Source organism: Cryptomeria japonica, chromosome 4, assembly GCF_030272615.1.
Source record: "Cryptomeria japonica chromosome 4, Sugi_1.0, whole genome shotgun sequence".
Lineage (NCBI taxonomy): Eukaryota > Viridiplantae > Streptophyta > Pinopsida > Cupressales > Cupressaceae > Cryptomeria > Cryptomeria japonica.
In genome coordinates, this window is record NC_081408.1 from 219,343,454 (window position 1) to 219,365,720 (window position 22,267).

Genomic DNA, 22,267 nt, shown 5'->3' on the forward strand with positions numbered 1-22,267 from the left:
AGAGAAAGGGAGAGAGAGGGAGAGAGAAAGAGAGAGGGGGAGAGGGGAGAGAGTAGGGTGGAGGGAGAGGAGGGGGGAATGGAGAGAGGGAGAGAAGAAGAGAGAAGGGAAGAGAAGGAGAGGAAGAGAGAGAGAGAGAGAGAGAGAGAGAGAGAGAGAGAGAGAGAGAGAGAGAGAGAGAGAAAGAGAGAGAGAGAGGGGGGAGGGAGAGAGGATGGGAGAGGGATAGATGGAGGGAAGGAGAGAAGAGAGAGAGGAGAGAGAGAGGGAGGGAGAGAGATAGAGGGGGAGAGAGGGAGGGAGAGGAAGGAGAGTAGGGGGGAGATAGAAGGAGGGGAGAGGGAGAGAGGAGGAGGGAGGGGGAAGAGAGGGAGAGAAGAATGGGTATGGAGAGAGAGAGAGAGAGAGAGAGAGAGAGAGATAAGGAGGGGGGGTTTGGAAGGAGGGAGAGAAGAAGGGGTATGAAGGAAGAGAGAAGGGAAGAGAATCAAGTCTCCATTTTTCACTTAAGTCTCTCTCCCTCTCTCATTATTTATCTCTAAAGTCTCTTCCTCTCATCCTCTATCTCTTTATCTCAGAATTCTCTTCCTCTCATCCTCTATCTCTCTATCTCACTCTCCCCTTCACTAAGGTGTATCTCTCTATCATTCTCTCCCTCTCTCCTCCCCCTCCCTCTCTCCCTTTCTCATTACCTCTCTTTCTCACTCTCTCCCTCTCTCCCTCTCTTTGCACCTCTCTCTCTAGTCTCTTGTACTCACATTTCATCCCTTCCTCCATCTCACTCAGACTCTCTCTATCTCTCATTCTCTCTCTCCTTCCCTCCCTCCACCTCTTAGGTCTCTATTTCTCTATCAATCCCTCTATCCACCTCTTAGATCTCTCTATATCTCCCTCTCTCTCCCTCTCTCTCTCTCTCTATGTGTGTGTGTGTGTCCCCTTCTCTATGTCACTCTCTATCTCTATCTCTCCCTCTATTTCTCTCTCTCTCTCTCTCTCTCCATCTCTCTCCCCCTCCCTTTCCCTTTCTCTATCTTTGTCTCCCCCATCTCTCTCTCTCCATCTCTCTTTCTCTCATTTATCTCTTATATCTCCCCCTCAGTCTCTATCTATCTATCCCACTCTCCTCCTCTCTTAGGTGTATCTCTCTCCTATTCCATCCCTCTCCTCCCTCTATCTCCCTCTCTAGGGTCATATGGTATCCTAGGGATCCATGCATGTGTTCTAAGGGGTCATAGGACACCATATGACCCCTTAGCACACCATACGATCCATAATGACACCAAATGATGTCCTAAGGGCTCATAGAACACTATATGACCTTTTAAGACACCATACGACCCATAACAACACCATATAGAGTCTGAAGGGGTCAAATGGTGTCCTAAGGGGTTGTTGGAGACCATATGTCCCCTAACGACACCATATGGTTTCCTAAGGGGTCATAAGGTGTCCTAGGGGTCATAGGATACCATAAGACACATAATGACACCATATCACCCTTAGAACACAATATGACCCCTAACAACATCTAAGGGGTCATAGGGTGTCCTAAGGGGTCATAGGACACTATATGATACCTTAGCACATAATAGGACCTATAGAGACACCAAATAGTGTCCTAAGGGGTCATAGATCACCATATGACCCTTTAGGACACCATATGGTGTTGTTATGGGTCATATGGTGTCCTAACGAGTCATATGGCATCTTATGACCCCTTAGGACACCATATAATGTTGTTATGGGTTGTATGGTGTCTTAAGGGGTCATATCATTTCCTAAGGGGTCATAGGACACCATATGACCTCTTAGGAAACAATATGACCTCTAATGACACGTAAGGGATCATATGGTGGGCTAATAAAATGATATATTATTTAAAGTTATGAATAGAACATCATACAATAGAACATCGGTCAACATAAGAGAGAATCCAAGCGAACAAACAACGAGGCTTTGCTAAAAAGCAAGTGTAAGAGCTTGACCTAAACTTAAGAGTACTGCCTTTCTAAAACATATGATGCTATTAAATTTGCAAGGTTATAGGATTGATCTCGATCGTGGCTATAGGAATTACACACTTGAATTCTTTCATGGGTATGTACCCTTCTTGGCCTTTTGACAAGTGATGATCATCATATACTACCACTGCCATGCTTACAAAAAACTTTAATTTCTTTAGGTGACAAGCATTTAACAGCATGGGAACTCTCACATACCCACCACTATCATTCTCTATGACATCATTTGTGTTACTCTCCCTCTTTCTCTTCCTACAGGTTGTTTCCTTTTGAACAACATATTGCAGGTAGTCTGATTCATCATTTTTCTTTGTTGACATTATTTTCCACATCTTCTCTGCTCATTAAAAACACATTCGAGAAGAATATTGCTCCAGGTTTCCTTGTTTGTCATGGTAATGCACCCGTGGTTCAATTTTAGACCCTTCTTTCTCCTATTTAATATACACACAAATCCATCAGTCAATTTTCTTAGGAGAGCATACATGATAAAAATTAAAGAGGAAGTTGTAGACAAGAAATAAATTCACTTACTTCTATAGAAGTGTAGACACAGTTGTAGTGGGGTATGGAGGGAGGGAGGGAGGGAGAGAAGAAGAGAGAGAGGGATTGGGTATGGAGGAAGGGAGAAGGGGAGAGAGGGAGGGAGAGAGAGGGAGAGGGAGAGAAAGAGAGGCACCTTGTATGCGCTTGAGAGGGAGAGACAATACACTTATATGTGTGTATATAAATACTTAATATATTATATATATATACATATATATATATATATATAAATATTATATATAAAAATTATATATTATATGTATATACACATATTATATTTGTAATAACCCACCAAAATTGATCCAACAAAAATTGAGTATATATTTTTTTTTTCCTTTATTATGTTTTATTCAATTGCATACTCTGGGCATCCATCCAATTAGGATTAGGCATTCATCCATTCGGGATGAGCTTCTAACCATACGGGTTAGGCAATTGTCCATACGGGACGTAAATTCCATCTATTCAATACGGGATAGGCATCCACCCATACGGGGTAGGCATCTATCCAAACGGGATAGGAGATGCTCTGGCCAGAGACTTAGACTCATCGGGACCATTCGGGTCTTGAGCCACTCACTAAGTACTACATTCTTCTAACAAGAATGCACCGAGGTCGCCGTCCTTAGGAGTAATTAAAAAAATAGCACAAGCTTGAATTCCGCCTCAGAATTTGGCTTAAAGCCTCGGGAAGTCAAGCGAATCCATACGGGATTCCTTCCGAGTATGCATTGAATTAATTGATTATCTTATTTTTCATTTAGGATTCTTACTCAACCAAGCCTAGACCCCACCCGCGAACACCTGAGTACGAGGGACAACTCCGTCCCAAGACTGCCTACATACCCACTTCGGCACGGGATCAAGGCGTAAAGTATGTAGTTCTATTTTCTAATCTATGGTTTGATGTAAACTGGTTTGTGGGTACGCAACCCTTTCTAGGGTCAGTGTCCCAGATAGTTTCTCTGCGGTTGCTACCCACGATGGTAGCACTTAAGCGAAGGCTCAAGATGGCCTATTGCTTGTGGCCTAAAAAAAAACTAGATCCTAATACTTATCATGAACGTCACCCAATTGCAAAACGCCAATATCCCTTCAAAAAAAGAAATCAATTTCATGAGAGCTTTTGACTTGACCATCCCTAAGAGGGGTTTACTACGGTTTATCTCAACGGATGTGAAATTCATTTAAAAGTTATCTTATTAAATTATCGATCCAAGGGGGATTACCCGCCCCTCGGATTTTAACTTCCAAATGTCCCTTATTACTCCCCGACGATTTATAGGGACGATGCCACAAACGTCGTTAATGCAGCTTTATTAGGTGTTAAGTGCAGTAGTTCAACACGATGGCATTACCCGTAAGCGTGACCCAGAGGCACCATATATACCGAACGCTGCTAGTTTTGGTTTTCCAACTTCCTTTATTTAGTTTTCTAACTACGAATAACAAAAATGAAAGCGTAAATAATTGAAGTAACTACTTGAAGTGTAATTTGCATAACAATGAAACTTGCATAATAGTAATTGCATGAAGATATAATTATTCTATAATAATTCGCATGCTATGAACCATTAATAAAAGCAATTAATCTATGAGAAATTTGCATAACGTAAGAAGGTTTAACGAGTCCAAAATAATGATTAAATTTAAGCATTTGTATTAATGTAAGTTAGTCTCTAAGACCAATCAAGTGTCCCAACGATTCTTAATGGGTTGAGTAACTTAATTTTAAAAGAATATAGTCTACAAATTTAAAACTTACTAAGGCAATTTAATTATGAGCTTGCTACATATTAGCCCAATTTTTCCTAAGTTGTAATACAATATCTTATAGCTTACAAAAAAAAGAATTCATTATTCCTAAATGCCATTTCTATCAAATAAAAAAAAATAAATTTTTTTAATTAAATAACAAAGGATATTAATTTACATATAAAAAAATTTCCAATTTAAAATTTCAACTTACAATTTTGAAAAAAAAAGAAAGGAACTTTTAATTGAATAAGTTATAGTTTATTTGGTAGTAATGAGGGCGCGGGGTGGGGACCATGGGTCCCATCACCCCTGGGGCCTTGCATGCGCAGGTCCGCAGAGGTGAGGGGACCCACGGGCCCCTCCACACTACTGCGACAGTTATGACGTAACCGTCCTTGCATGCCGATGTCTACCTTGTGCGAAACGCCATGCGTTATGAGGGTTTTAAGAGGTTTTTTTCTAAAGTTTGAACGATTTCCATTTTTTGTTATTTATATATATGTATGTATATATATATATATATATATATATATATATATATATATATGTTTTTATATACAGTATTATTATTATTATTATTTTTTTTTCTTACAGGAGTATTGCATTTTAATTTATTGAAAATCACCCAGAGCAGGGTAGATAACAGGCAATAACAATGTTGCAGATTGATTTTCAGGGATAAAATACAATGAAGCAGTGACCAGAGAGGGTTTTTCTTCTCTTTTTTTTTTTTTTTCATTTCTTTTGTTCTTTACACAGGGAGGTCTATTCACAGAGAAGGGAGATGATTTATTTATACACACAGGGAGATTTGTTCACAGAGAAAAGAGAAAATTGTTTGTACACACAGGGAGATCTAATTTTTATCAAAAATAAACTGAAGACAATGAATCTAATTTTCATCAAGTGACTCTATTCTCCTAAATCATTTAATCTACTTCTTTCAAAACTGAAACTAATTTCTTATCAAGAATTTAAACAATGAATCTCATTCTCTACAAAATCTGAAACTAATTTCTTATCAAGAATTTAAACAATGAATCTCATTCTCTACAAAATCTGAAACTAATTTCTTATCAAGAATTTAAACAATGAATCTCATTCTCTACAAAATCTGAAACTAATTTCTTATCAAGAATTTAAACAATGAATCTCATTCTCTACAAAATCTGAAACTAATTTCTTATCAAGAATTTAAACAATGAATCTCATTCTCTACAAAATCTGAAACTAATTTCTTAACAAAACACAAATGAATTTCATTCTCATAAAATAATTTAATCAAATCTAATCTACCACAAGAATAAGATGCACAAACTAGGTTTGAAGGAACTTGGGTGCTTGAAAATGGTGTAGAGTCTTCCTTGATCCTCCAAATTGAAGAGAAGTCCTCCCAACAAAATCTTAGCTGAAAATGAAAATGGACTACAAAGGAGAATTTAACTTGCAGAATTTCTTATGAAATAGCCAACACTCATTTTGAGACTTGTACCTCTTTTATAAAAGAAATTTCAATTTACCACTACCTAATTTTAAATTGAAAAAAAAGAGATTCTCTCCCAATTTGGCCTCCATGCAAATTGATTAGGCTTAGTGGGAGGAGTTACATGCAAGGGTGGTGGAGAAGCCTCTAGAAGCTTCTTATTCCTCCTACAACATGTGCCTTAATTTGGGTGAGGGAAATTAAATAACTAATTAAAATATATATGCATTTTCCATGTGTGTGTGTGGTTTATTATTTTTATTCCCTTACAATATTCATTCAATAGTTTATCCAAGGAAATATAATAGAGTTTTGTATTCAAATCAAAAAGGTGATAAAGGAGGGTTGTGACAATATTTATAATATCATATTATACACACACCCAAAATTTAAACAAACATAGTGGGTATGTACTGTTATAGTAAACATAGCGCGTACACGTTGTTCATAGTTAAGATAAGCACCCCGTATGCGCTTTTTATACCATAAGTACCTTGTATGCGCTTTTGACTATTTAGGCTTGGAAATAGGCCTAGATGACAAAGCTACAATTTGGAAGTGTGATTTCCCTCCATTTCCCTCCTTTTTGACATGTTTTATTTTATCAACTTGGTTTTTCGAATTTGGCATCATCAGGATTACACTTCATCAAGTGGGCATTTCTAAAATTTCCACCATATTTTCACCCATCTTCTGAGCTTTCTAACCATATAATTTTTAAAAAATTTGAACAATAATAACATATTATTATTGAATTTCTTTTACCAGTGTCTCCATAGTTCTCACAGACATAGGTGCGCCATTTTTTTAATAACTTTTGATATACTTATCCAAATTTAAAAAACTTTATATATTATTGTAGTGCACTTGATTCTTTACAATTTAAAAAAAAAATTATATTTTCAATTTTTTAGTGCAACTTATGCTTCGCACACATACAGGTACCTAATTTTCAGGATGTGCTTGATTGGAAAAATCATAAAAAAAAAAACTCAACAAAAAATTACAAAAAAAATACACATCTTCTAGTACTCACTCTTAACTATCTTTCTTCCAATGGATTTTGGAAAATACTAAATCTAACTAGGACTTTTTTGATGCGCATGTCAGACACTATGTTATGTTTTTCAGAAAAAAGTAGGGTTTGTTTTTCATGCATGAAGGATTTGACCCCATTAATATTATCCAATTTTGAAAAAGTTTAGTAGTTTGGAAACTAGATTCAGAGAACTACAATATTTGTTGTTTGATTATCTTCATATCTTGAGTGGATGACTTTCAAATTTTGCCTCCAAGTTCAAGTTCACCTGATTTCAAAAAAAAAAAAAGTGTCCACTTATACCCCCCTTTTTCACCACCATCTTTGTGCACTTACCTTTTTTTCATCGATGACAACACCTACTATGTTCTCCAACTCTCTCCAATTTCTCTTCTCCATTGACATCAAGGGCAAAGGATCAGGGGATTTTTAAAAATCTACAAAATATGCTCCCCGTGTTAGCATCAACCCTCTATTTTCTCCTCCTTAGAGGCATCCCTTATTAGTCTAGGAGAAATATGTCTTGAATTACTTCTCCTGGATGGATACACATTCTTATGCATGTGGTTGGAATAAGGAGGGGCAAAAACTATAACTTCAATTTAAGATACTCAAATGTATCCTTTGACAGATCTTTTTTAAAAATATCTACAACCTGATCCTTTGTAGGTATTGTAGACACCCAAAATTGTCATGTCTAATTAAATAAATATTTTATTTATTTAATTATCTAACCTTAATTCTTCTATTAATAAAATAAATCCTTATTTATTTAATTAATTCATTTATCCTCTTCTAGCCTTATTTCTCATTTAAATAAATACATTTATTTATTTAAATTATCCTTTTCCTAAATTAAATAAATATTTTTATTTATTTAATTATCCTACTTCTTCTATTAATTAAATAAATCTTTATTTATTTAATTAATTCATTAGCCTTTTCTACCTATGACACATGTCATTCATCTCTTAATTCATACACTACCTACCCCTTTCATTATTTTATTATTTCCTTTACCTACCCTCTAATCCTAGCTGACCTCCTCTTTACACCTCTCAATCTTATCCCTCCATTTCTTATTGTATCTTCTATTTAAGGAGATGCCTCCTCTGTTATCAAACCCTAATCACTCATCCTAATAACTTGATCAATTGGCTACACTATGATCCTACTTGCAACCACATTCCGTTCTTTGTTGAGCTCTTGTGCATATAAAATCTGAGAGCAAATATATCAAGCAAGATCAATGGAGATAGGAAGAATGGAGATCAAAACCCTATTGGACATGTGATGGTATAATCTTTGTGATTTCATGTGATTTGCATTGTCTTAGGTAATCTTCATATGTTATGGTGGATCTTTGTTGATTGTTAGGCTAGGGTTTTGTGGTTGGATTCATTTAGCCTTTCAATATTGTTATTATTGTTATCCATTTTCACCATATACAGGTATATATTCCACCTTCACCTCTTGATCTTCAACTTTCTCCATTATAAACTGATACTAGGTAAATATATGCTTGGTTCTAGAATTTTTGATCAAATTATTTGAAATGTTTATGGAACTTGTATTGTCACACAAAATAAGATGGGCTCGTCTTATGTTACCTTAATGTTAGGTTTGAGGTCTTCCTCATCCAACCCACTTGGATCCAACAAAGATATTGCTAGAATAAAATAAAATTCTAATATAGACAAGGACATTGAGTCCTACTTCTTTTTAAACTATGAGACTAGTCTATTTCCAAAGAAAAGGGCTCCATTACTTGTGCTTCTTCTATCATCAACACTACTAGCCCAATCATCATCATTATAAGAACTCAAGTCAAAGTCATTACCCTTTGAGTATTATAATCCATAGTCTAGAGTATTCTCATTTCCTTGCCATAATCGATGTTTCTCCTAATAATGTGACATTATTAGCTTACCTTTTGGGAGCCTATTGTCATTCTGTTGGTATTTTGGATATGTTGATATGGTTTTGTCATTGATGTCAACACTTATCAACTCTAGAGAATTGGCAATGTTCACCGACAAACAAGTGACTTATGCACAGTCATCGATATTTGGTTCACCAGTAGGATATATTGTTCACCAGCACTTGGAATGGCATGAATAATACTTGGTTATGTTGAAGACATCGTTTGGACACTTTGTCTTGGAGATTTATTCATTGGTATATTCAAGTTTTCATAGTTGTTGTTACCGGCAAATAGGTCCAGGATAAGCATTGACAGGCTTATCTATTCTAGATCAGCATTACATGTTAAGGAGATGATTTATTATTATTGTAAATGCAGTAAGCCGACATGTTGAATTGGATATTGCATCGGTTATTATTTTATTTGTAAATTGTTTTAATTGCAATATCTTCTGTAAAGCTAACTTACACATTTTGATCCTAGGATTTGGTATATATGTAAGATCTTATTTGATTGGAAGAAGAAGTGTGTAGTGCGAATGTGAAAAGGATTGTAATTCAGTATATGCGAGAATAAGTAGAGCTATACACGTAGACATCATTTGAAGGTGAAGGAAGTTTTTTTGTGAAGGCAATCAAAACTACACCAGTACTGAATCTAGCATATGAAGATGCTATTTTGAGCAGTACATCTTTATTGGATCTAACCATCCAATTGTAGTCAATGTGACTCCCATTTTGTGTTTGAGCAGTGAGCTCTAAGCGCTTGGCCTTTCTGCATGTGCAGACCCTATTTGTATACACATACTATCTACAATAGTATCATCTGATTGTGGGTAAGGTTTCCCACCGTGTTTTTTCCCCTTACAGGGTTTCCATGTACAAACATTGGTGTTATGTGTTCTGGATGTTATTGTCTTTTTGTTTCATGCATTAATCTTTACCGATACTGCAATTAACTGATAAACTGTCTGTTGGCATAAAGTTTGGTTTACCAGTATTAAGCATTAGGTTTGGTTAAGTTAATTTTGGTTTGAATTTATTGACAACTGATTCACCCCCCCCTCTCAGTTGTCTCTGGAACCTAACAATTGTTATCAGAGCCTAGTCCTCTTTTTGTAGAAGTTTAACAGCTTGAGGAGATCCAATGTCTTCTAACTATTTCAGGAAGGACAGTCTAGAACTTGATGGAACCAACTATGGAATATGGAAGATCAGGATGGAGACACATCCGAATTGCATTGGAAAGGACATCTAGGAAGTTACAAAGAATGGCTATACTGCTCCTACTCAAAGTCAGCCTAATCCACCTAACTTGGCTAAAGATGAAGAAAATGGTTGCAAAGCAAGAGAAGCACTTTTGAGAGCATTATCAGATCAACAAATCATGGGATTATTAGATAGATCTATTGCTAAAGCTATTTGGGATCATTTGGAAACACTGAATGAAGGATATTCCATAGTCAAAATTGCAAAACTTGAAAGCTTCCGAGTCAGGTATGAAAATCTGAAAATGGAAGAAGATGAAAGGATTACTGCTTTTATGGGAAGAGTAAATGAAATTGTTTTGGGTATTAAATGTTGTGGAAGAACCTTAAGTGAAGATGAAATTGTTTCAAAAGTTTTAAGAGGATTTCCACTGGCATACAAAATGAAAGTTACTGCTATAAATGAGTTAAGAACAATGCCTAATACATCAATAACTAGAGATACATTGATTAGAAAACTTTCAGCTTTTGAAATTGAGGAATTTGGTCCTGTTGGTACTATAAAGATAGATTTAGCTTTTAAGGCATCAACATCATCTGCACCATCATTTGACAAGTCTGATTGGAAAGTCTTTTATGCAAGAGAACTTGAAGAAAGAAGGAGAGAAAATGAAGAGCTTGAAGAACTTGAAGCACTATTTGCAAGGAAAATGCCTAAAGGTCCAGTTGGAAGTAAGTATGAAGGTAAAGCACCCTTTAAATGTTTTAGCTGTAATAAGATTGGTCATATGGCTTCAAGATGCCCTGATAGACATGCAAGATTGAGAGAAGAAGCTAGAAGAACATACAAGCCTAACCCTGAATATCAGAGATACAAATTTAAGAAGAATAAAGAGAAATCTTGTTATCTTGCTGATGAAGGAGTCACTGATGATTCTGATGAGGATCCAACAGACAATGGATGGGTCTTTGTTGCTATAAAAGAAGATCAACCGGCACCTACTCTTCAACCGGTAGAGAAGGCCCTAGCAGCTAAAGTTGAAAACAAGGATGAGTGGATCAATGATTCAGGATGTTCACATCATATGACTGGTGTTAAAAGTAAATTCTTGACTTTTCAGGAACATAATGGAGGTCTAGTAAGATTCAGAGATGATAAAGCTTGTTTGATCAAAGGAAAAGGTACTATATCTCTTTATGATAAGCACAATACTGACAATGTTTACTATGTTGAAGGTTTAAAGAATAATATTTTGAGTGTTGGTCAATTAGTTGAAAAAGGATTTCAGTTACATTTCAAAAATGGGAAATGCAAAATCATGAACAGAACTGGTTTGGAAATTGCAACTAGTAATCAAAATAGAGGTAATATCTTTCATTTGAATAATAGTGAAAAGACATGCTTGATTGCACATATTGATGAAAGTTGGCTATGGCATAAGAGACTCTGTCATGTAAATTTTGATTGCATTGTGAAAATCAATACAACTAAGGCAGTTAGAGATTTACCTAGAATTGTTAAACCTCACAATCTGGTATGTAAGGAATGTCAATTTGGAAAACAAGTTAGAGCATCTTTTAAAAGTATTCCAGAAAAATCCAATAATGCTCTTGACTTAATTCACATTGATTTATGTGGTCTAGCTAGAACTAAAAGCTTGCAAGGTGATAGATATTTCATGCTAATCATTGATGACTATTCTAGAATGTGTTGGGTTACTTTTCTCAAAGAAAAATTAGAAGCATTTGGGAAGTTCAAACTATTCAAGGCAATAGTAGAGAATGAAACCGGTAAGAAAATTAAATGTCCGAGATCAGATCAAGGAGGAGAATTCACATCTAAGGAATTTAATACATTCTGTTAAGTGAATGGAATCAAAAGACAGTTATCAACACCCCAAACACCATAACAGAATGGAGTTGTAGAAAGGACAAATAGAACTATCTTGGATGCAGCTAGAAGTATGTTATCAGAAGCAAATCTACCACATGTATATTGGAGAGAGGCAATAAGTACATCGGTCTACATATTCAACAAAGTTCACATTAAAGGTGAAACTAGTAAGACCCCTCATGAACTATGGTTTGGTGTTATTCCTACTCTTAAATATTTTAGAATATTTGGAAGTAAATGCTATATTAGAAGAGATGAGTATATTGGCGAATTTGATCCTATAAGTGATGAAAAAATATTTCTTGGTTATTCATGTAAGAGAAAGGCATATAGATGTTTTAACAAGAAATTGCAGAAAATTGTTGAGAGTACAAATGTGAAAATTGATGAACAGTTTAGAGGAACTTCAAGGTATATAGACTCTAAAATGACAATAGAGATACTGACAAATGAGCCTATATTGAACACCCCGGTACAAAATGAAGATCCGGTTAAATCGATATCATCTAAAAATTCCACAGTAACTGAAGAACAACATCAAACTAAGACACCCCGGTATGTAAGATTGAACCACTCTGAAGATCAGATAATTGGGAACAAGTATCAAGGAGTTATTTCTCAAATTGAACTATCATCAATTAATGAGGTATGTGAAGATAAGCACTGGATTAAAGCTATGGAGGAAGAATAAGAACAAATTGAAAAGAATAACACATGGACATTAGTTCCCCAACCTAAAGACAAAAATGTAATTGGAACTAAATGGGTATTTAGAAACAAACTTAATGAAGATGGTAAAGTGATTAGAAATAAAGCAAGACTAGTGTGTAAGGGATATTCACAAAAAGAAGGAATTGTTTACAATGAAACCTTTGCACCAGTAGCTAGAATTGAGGCAGTTAGATTATTCTTGGCTTTTGCAGCACACAAGAACTACAAAGTATATCAAATGGATATTACATGTGTATTTCTGAATGGAGATCTTGAAGAAGAAGTTTATATTGAACAATCTGATGGATTTTCTTTGACAGATAACAAAGATATGGCTTGCAGGTTAAGGAAAGCTTTGTATGGATTGAAGCAAGCTCCAAGAGCTTGGTATGCTAGATTAGATAAATATCTTTTGAAGATTGGTTTTTCTAAAGGTAATGCTAACAACAATCTAGACTACAAAGTGACTAATGATGGCATCTTGGTTATAGAAGTTTTTGTTGATGATATAATCTTTGGAGGAGAAGATGGATTATGTAAAGACTTTTCTAATGAGATGCAACAAGAATTTGAAATGTCTATGATTGGAGAGATAAAAAATTTTTTAGGACTGTAGATTTCACAGACTGATAAAGGTATATTCTTGAGTCAATCTACGTACTTCAAAGAGTTACTAAAGAAATTTGGGATCGAGAACTCTAATCGGTAAGCACACCTATGACTACAAATGACAAATTATCACTAAGGGATGAATCTACACCTGTTAGTCCAACTAGATACAAATCCATGATAGGAGGTCTATTGTATTTGACACAAACAAGACCTGATATTATGAATGCAGTATGTATTGTTTCAAGATTTCAGAGTAATCCTAAAGAAAATCATGAATCAACAGAAAAAAGGATTTTTCGATACTTACAAGGCACTACAAATCTTGGCTTATGGTATCCTAGAGATGAAAACTTTGAATTATGTGCATACACAAATGCAAATTGGGCAGGAGATGTGGATGACGGAAAAAGCACCACCAATGGAGCATTTTTTCTTAGAAGTAGATTAATTTCTTAGTTGAGTAAGAAATAAAGTTGTACATCTTTACCAATAGCAGAATTAGGATATGTTGCAGCAACAACTAACTGCACATAGGTATTATGGCTAAAGCAAATGTTGAAGGACATAAAGGTAAAATCCAAGGAATCTATAATTATCTATTGTGATAACACAACAACAATTGATATATCTAAGAATCCAGTACTACATTATAAAACTAAACATGTTTCTATCAAATTAAATTTTTTGAAAGAGAATGTTGAAGCAAAAGAAATAAAACTAGTTTATGTGAATACTAAAGAGAAGATTGTAGATATTTTCACTAAGCCTTTGCCTAAAGAGACTTTTGAATATCTCAGAGATCAACTTGGGGTCATACCCCCACCAGTAGAGACTTAGACAATTGATGTTCGTGAGCAATCGACAGATATAACAGAGAAATCTTTTATTCTAGCTTTGATGAGGAGAGCTGCTTCTCAGGGGGAGTAGTTGGTATACTGAATGCGTTGGTATTTTGTATTTTGAACCTATTTTTTTTTACTTTGGCATTTGATGTCAAAGGAGGAGAGATTGATATGGAAAAACACATGTTACCCCTAGGAGGAGAAATTGTTACTTTGGGGAGAGATTGTTATTTTGGGAGAGATTGATTGCTCTCTGTATCTGAATTTGATTTCTGGTTATGATCTATTTTTGGGAGATTGTTGGTTTTTGGTATTTGGCATTTCTGTTTTGGCACTTTAATGGTTTTTCCATCTTGTGTTGCCATCAATGCCAAAGGGGGAGATTGTTGGTATTTTGGATATGTTGATATGGTTTTGTCATTGATGTCAACACCTATTAACACTTATCAACTCTGGAGAATTGGCAATGTTCATCGACAAGCAAGTGACTTATGCACAGTCACTGGTATTTGGTTCACTGATAGGATATATTGTTCACCGACACTTGGAATGACATGAAGAATACTTGGTTATGTCGAAGACATCATTTGGACACTTTGTCTTGGAGATTTATTCATTGGTATATTTGAGTTTGCATATTTGCTGTTACCGGCAAATAGGTCTAGGATAAGCACCGAAAGGCTTATCTATTCCAAATCAGCATGGCACATTAAAGAGATGATTTATTATTATTGTAAATGCATTAAGCCTACATGTTGAATCAAATATTGCATCGGTTATTGTTTTATTTGTAAATTGTTTTTATTGTAATATCTTCTGTAAATCCGACCTACACATTTTGGTCCTAGGCTTCGATATATATGTAAGATCTTATTTGATCAGAAGAAGAAGTGTGTAATGTGAATGTGAAAAGGATTATAATTCAGTATATGCAAGAATAAGTAGAGTTATACACACAGACATCATTTAAAGGTGAAGGAAGTTTTTTTGTGAAGGCAATTAGAACTACACTAGTACTGAATCCAACATATGAAGATGCTATTTTGAGCAGTACATCTTTATTGGATCTAACCATCCAATTGTAGTCAGAGTGACTCCCATTTTGTGTTTGAGTAGTGAGCTCAAGGTGCTTGGCCTTTCTGCATGTGCATACCCCATTTGTATACACATACTATCTGCAGTAGTATCATCTGATTGTGGGTAAGGTTTCCCACCGTGGTTTTTCCCCTTATAGGGTTTCCACATACAAGCATTAGTGTTATGTGTTGTGAATGTTATTGTCTTTCTATTCATGCATTAATCTTTATCGGTACTACAATTAACTGATAAACTGTCTACTGGCATAAAGTTTGGTTTATTGGTATTAAGCATTAGGTTTGGTTAAGTTAATTTTGGTTTGAATTTATTGACAACTAATTCACCCCCCCCCCCCCCCCTCTTAGTTGTCTCTGGGACCTAACACGTTCATGGCCAATACAATTTCATGTGCAATCATACTTGGCTAGCAACACAATTACCTAAATATTCTCATCTCCACATTGGGGGGAAAGAAGAATTTTTCAATCATTTTTCCTTTCTAAGGATCTAGTTTCCCCTTGTTGAGTTGTATCTCTTATAAGGCTTTCTGTTCTTGCCTAGAATTGTTTATTTTGTGTTAGAATTTTCTCCTTTCTTGGATATGTACATATCATTTATTTTGAGCTCTTCCCGATTAGAAAGCATATTTATTTTATAAATGGCCACTACTTGATGTTCAAAGTGTGTAATTCATCATCAATAATCCCCTCTCCTAGAAATAGGAAAGGTATGAATTCTTAACCTTTGTCGCCTCTCTTAGTGTTGAAGATATCATATTTATTAAAAACCTATCATTTTTAAAGGTAGATATAATCAAGAAAATATCTCTTCCTCCTCTTTTAATAGTCATGTATCCTTCATAAGGATTCATTTACACTTGTTTCAAGATATCTATTTTACATCTATCGATTCCTCACTTTGAATGTATGCATTATGTTGAGGATACCTCCTTGGTGTTGAAGGTGTTTAATTTTTATGTGGGTCTCTATCCTCCATAATATATAAACATGGTAATATGTTGTCATATTAAGGGGACATAGATGGCCTCCTTATTGTTTATGTTTGTTGCATGCTACAAAGCCCATTTAGTCAAATTTTCAGAATACCAAGAAAACAAAGATTTTTGTTTGTAATCTTTGTGTTTGATCTACACTACAACTCTCATTTTATAGTTGTATATTCAGATTTCCTAGAAAACAAAAGTTTTGTTTTTTAATCTTTGTGCTTTGTGTATGCTATAGTACCCATTTTGTAGTCATGTTTTTAAATTATCTAACAAACAGATATTTAATTAATCTGCCATAGTGTGAGTCAACTACAATAATACACCTCGCTAGACTTGTTTGATTCTTCCTTCTTTATCACAAATCACACAAAATAACTTACCTTGTTAGCTTATACAATACATGCCTCTCACTTTTCCATGGACCCGTATACTATGTACCTTTCTAGTTGTTGGATTGTGTCTTCTTGTCACATCAATTGATGTATTGTACTTTCTTTAAGTTCTCTTGTGCTCGTGTAATTCCAATAATAGTATTAGTAGTTGATACATTTTTATTATGAAGGTTTCTTCAACTAGTTGACTTGGAGCCTTTATTTTTAGTACTTTAACCTCTTTCTGTGTCTTTTTGTTTGCCATTTTTAAATTTTTCTTAATTGTTTTTGTTAGGATTCCCATAGATACTGAGAGGGGGGGGTGAATTAGTATCTAACCGGTAATAAGAATTTCTTAAGTTAAAACATGCAGAACATAAAATAACAATGTACCAGTATGCAAGAATTAATGCAATAAACAGAATCAGAAACATCCACATGAAAAGAACACCATAACACAAGATGTTTAATGAGGAAACCTGATGTGGGAAAAACCTCAGTGGGATTTGTGACCCACAATATTCACTTACTAGCCAATAAGAGAACATTACTTACAATAGGGGCCTGCACATGCAGGAAGGCCAACTGCCTAGAGCTCACTGCTCAATGGGAAGTCACACTGACTTACAATAAGGATTATACTAATCCAATGACTTGTACTAATTTACAATAGCATCTCCAATGCCAGATTCAATACCGATTCTTGCTCTATTCTTTACATATACCCTTGACCTATAATTCACACATTAGGTCTGCCTAATAATTTCTTTATACTCGCTACATTACCTCTCTAAATGTCTACAATGATCTCCTTTATATACAATAGTCATTTTACAATTTGCCAAGTCAGCTTACAATAATAAACAAATTATTACATAACAAAAATCCTATTGGCCTCTATGCCGGTATACATCTTTTCTTCTGTGCCAGTGCCGGTGTCAGTGTAGAGTGATCTGTTGATGCCAGTGCACTGTCTTGCTTGTGTAATGCTTTGCCAATATGATGTCTTGCCGGTGCCATAGGATTGCAAGGTTGCCATCAATGACAAAACCTTCAATCACATACAATGTCTCATTGGAGTGTCCATATGCCAACAATCTCCTCCTTTGGAATTGATGGCAACACTCATGAGAAATTTCAAAAAGTGTCCAAAAATTTACCAAAAATATGATGGCTCCCCCTAAGCATATGATTCCTGTCTTTGAAATTTCTCATCCTACTACTCCCCCTTTGGCATCAATGACAAAGGTTGTCAAGATGTTAGTAGAGTTTGTAGTTACATCTATCCATGTCCTCAACCCTATAGTTGGGTAGTTATTATCTAACAAAGATCGCCCAAAATTAAGTTTATACTATCCATAAACTTTTTACTATCTTTTATTGTTGTTTCAGTCCTTTTTATAGTACCGGTGAGATGCTACAAATGCTCTGTCAGTGTTTTGCTTCCCTGTACTAATGCTTCTGAGATTTCCTTCCATAGAGATGCTAAATAGTCCAATCTTGGACTTAGTTTAGATCTCAAGTGTTTTGCCTTGTTTATTATTCATTCTTTCTCTCTTTCCAGTTTGAGCAATTCTTCCTCAAAATTTGCTAACTTCTCTTCAAAAACTGATAATGGATCTGGTGAGCTGACAAAATTGTCTGCAAGCTTATTTATCTCATCTTGTGTCTTGCTTATTTTCTTGTCAATATCTATAGTCAAAAATTTTGTTTTACATGTATCTTTATACAGATTTTCATACTCTTTCAACAAACTACATAGTTCTGGTAGAAGTGTGTCAAAGTTCCTGTTACACTTCTTTATTTCTTGATCAAAGAATTTTTGTTTCTCTTTTTCTACCATGTCCTTTACTAATTCTTCCTTTATTTTCTCAATATTTCTAGAAATATATTTACATAATGTGTCCAATTGTCCTAAAGAATCTTTATTATCTATATTACATTTAGGAGCAATTAACTTCAAAAATGGTACTGAATCATCTATTGCTTTATAAGCATGTGAACTACAGTTAGTTATTTTCTTTATAGAATCTAATAATACCTCAATCACATTAGTTGACTTGAATGTTGATGATGATCCAAGAGTTTGAGTGCTGGTGGAAATAACCATGCTTGTATTGACCTCTAGCAGGTCAGTTTGTGTTTGCATTTCGTTTAGCACTAGTTTCCTTGCTTCACTGCTTACCGGTGGCACTGTTTCCTTGTGAACCTATTCCGGAGCCTTTAGCTCTGTTGATTTCTCTGTATGTGCCTTAGATTCTATCTTTTTCCCTATATCCTCTGTCGGTTTCTCTGTATCTCCTATTACCGGAGGCTCATTAGCCATATCTGACTTGTCAGTTGTATCTTTATCAACTATTATGTTGATCTTTTGGGTATCAACATTTACAGTGTATAGGACTTCAGGATTAGGATTGCTATCCTCTACATCCATACTTTCTGCTGCCGGTTGGTCTTTAGTGGTTGTAGTTTTCACAGGTGGGGGTAGGTTGTCTTTAACCTTTATGCTTGGAGGTCCACCAACTTTGCCCTTCCCTTTGTCCCTATCCTTTTGATATACTTTAATAGGCTTAGGGTTCCTATATTCTTCTTGTTTTTCCTTTTCAACCAGGAATATATCCCAACCATCTTCTATTTCCTCTATTACTTTAGTAACTCTTCCTGCCATTAGTGAAATATGTCGGTGTGCAGTGGAGAATATTGTCCGGTTTGCTTGAGAAATCAAATTATCAATTTCTTTGGGAGAGTTTACTGGATACACAGCAAGTAGTTTTTCTATTTTTATTTTCTTATCTAATTCAATCACTACTTGCCTTCTGACCTCAAGTCTTTTGTACAAATCATCAGGAATTTCATTGACTACTTCCATCAAAAACTTTTTGTACATGTCCATATGCAATATTACACTTTCCTCAACTTGCCCTTTCTCATCAGCAGATAGAGTGTCATAAATTTTCTCTATGTTTTTCAATTTTCCTTCCTCTGTGATTTCATTTAACAATATGTCTAGAGGTGCCAAGTCAGTTTTTGTCTTTTTCTTTTTCTTAGGGGTTAGCATCTTCTTAGGTGTGACCTTTCTAACCAAAGATCTCACTGCTTGTTGCTTCTGCCTTGTCCTTCTAGGTGAAGGAGTGGTTTCTGGTGAGGGATCTCTTTTCCTAACAACTCTTTTAAAATTTTCTAGCATGTCACCTTCTAAAGAAGTACCTACCAGTGATAGATGAGCTTCAGGTTGTGGAGCTGCCAACTCATCTTCTGTTTTGCTGGTTTTCTTTAATACATCTTACTTAATGGCCTTTGCTCGTCTGGATCCTTTCCTCACAAATGCCTCTACCTTCTTCACTCTTTTCTTAGATTGTATTTGGCTTTCTATAGTCTCAACACTACCAAATACTTCTTCCTTAGGTTCTTTGGGGGCTTCCAAAAGTGCTTTAGTATAAGTTTCAACTATGTGATCATCTGTCTCATAGCCCATCTCAGTTACCCAAATTGTCCTTGGGATGACTGCTTCCATCCATATTTCATCTTTCTTAATAACAAAGCATATATCATCTTTGTATTTGTCTACTATTTTATGAGATAACCTTATTCTTTTCTTCATTTTTGTCTTCAATGCTTGGAAAAAGTCATGAATGTTGTTTTCCTTGTTCTAACCCATAGTATTAAATAGTTTTGTCAATTGTTTTCCTACCGGTATGTCATATCCTAGTTCTTTATATCCTATACTGGGAACCTATTTTGTTATGTGAAGCATTAGGCATACTAACAGATTTCCAAATCTGAAAGTTCCTTTCTTATCCTTCTTTATCTTTCCAAGGTTGTCTATCAGTTCATCTTTTAACCATTCATAGATGTCAATTTTTGCATTGTTTGTCACCATATCATAAGCACTCTTAATGCATAAACTTCAAACTAAGTTAAGTCTATTAGCATGAGTGGCTTTGTAACCTAATATCATACTTATGAATCTCACATTGATATCTTTTACATCGTTAACCCTTAGAGATCTCTTATTGAATGTTGCAGCTATTAGGTCTATTACTAGGTCATTGGAAACCTTCTTGTTTTTGTCTGGTCTTTTACCAGTGGTTGGTAACCCTGTGACAACTTTCACAGCTTCCTTGGTGATCTTATGGATTGCATATAACCAGAAAAATTCTCCATGAACTCTGCTTAACACTATCCTAATCACATCCTTAGGAAATTCAGGAATGCTAAGGATTTTTGTGAATCCTAGGGTTTCAATAACCTTGTGTTCAGCTTTAACATTGCCGATATCATCACATATCTCGGTTTTATACATGGTTTTGATTTCCTCATCTCCTAATTCTTCAATGTTGCAGTGGATGTACATTCTAGGGTCTTCAACATATACAACACCTTTAGGGATTTGAGAAAATGCACCTAAGGTATCATCCTTCTTTGCTATCTTGGGGACTAACTGAAATATGGGCCTAGGTCTTTTAATTACTTCCACAATAGTAGGGTTTGCTATGTATTCAATTGCAGAGGTGGATGCCATGATTAAATACCTTTTTCTGTCTTGGATGGATGATTGCTTGTAGTACTTGTTTCTTGCTCAAAATGCCTTAGCTCGGAATCTTCGCGCTCTCTGAAAGTTTGAAATCATGGTGAAATGAAATGGAGCCAAAACCTTATTTTATAATATCTTTTTGCCATCTACCACATTAATTGCATGCCAGTTAAGTATTCACTTAACATTGTCTGCCGGTAATAAGTAATTTTCAACTTCTTATCTCTAACCGAGGGAATAATAGTACATGTGTCATTAGATTGCCAAACCCTCAAGGAAATTTTCTTCAATTGGATGAAGAACTTCCTGCCGGTGGAGCATCACTCTATCCTGCTAGTGAAGCATTTGTTTGTTCTACTAGTGGAGGAGTATTCCCAATATTTAGATCAGCTTTTCTAATCCATTGCTTTGAGAATTCTTGCTTAACTTCTTCAACCTTTTCTTTACCTTTCAAGCTAGCACTTTTGTTGTCTACTGGTGTACTTTTACTTCTACAAAATTTAGCAATATGCCCAATCTTGTTACATGCATAACAAGTTACATTATTTTTCTGAATAGCTTTCCCATAACCTATGTCGGTTTGTGTTATGCATTGATTTGATAAATGTCCAAATCTTCCACAAACATAACACCTCACATTCATTCTGCAGTTTTCAGAGTTATGACCAATTTTGTTGCATTTTGAACATTGACTAGTGGGTGTATTGATACTATGATAATTCCTAGATCTACATTCATTTGCTCTATGACCATACTTATTACAGTTAAAGCATTTTCCATTGAATTTATAAGTATTAGGTTGTCTTACTGGTTTGCTGTGATCTTGAGTATTTGCAGTACCAGAGCTTTCACCAACTTCAAAGCCAATTCCAGAAGTGTCACTTTAGGTTTTTGATTCTTCAATAAGGTACCAAGTTCCTCTGAGCTTTTCTTGAATTTTTCTTTATGTTGATTTGCAGTTTCTAGTTCCCTTTCCAATATTTCTTTTTGTCTCATCAGTTCATTTGAGTCATTCTGAGTATGCATCAGATCTGTCTTCAACATGTCATTTTCATAGCCAAGTCTTGTGTTCTCATTTGCTACATCACTCAGTCTTCTAGTCAATTCTTCTTTATTCTTCTTTCTATCCTCAATCTCTTTGCAAAATCTTATAGTCATGTCTTGCATTTCATTTTTTGTTGTCATGTTCTCTTGTTTCATCTTGCTTATCATATCATTAAGTGATTCTTTTTCATCATTCTC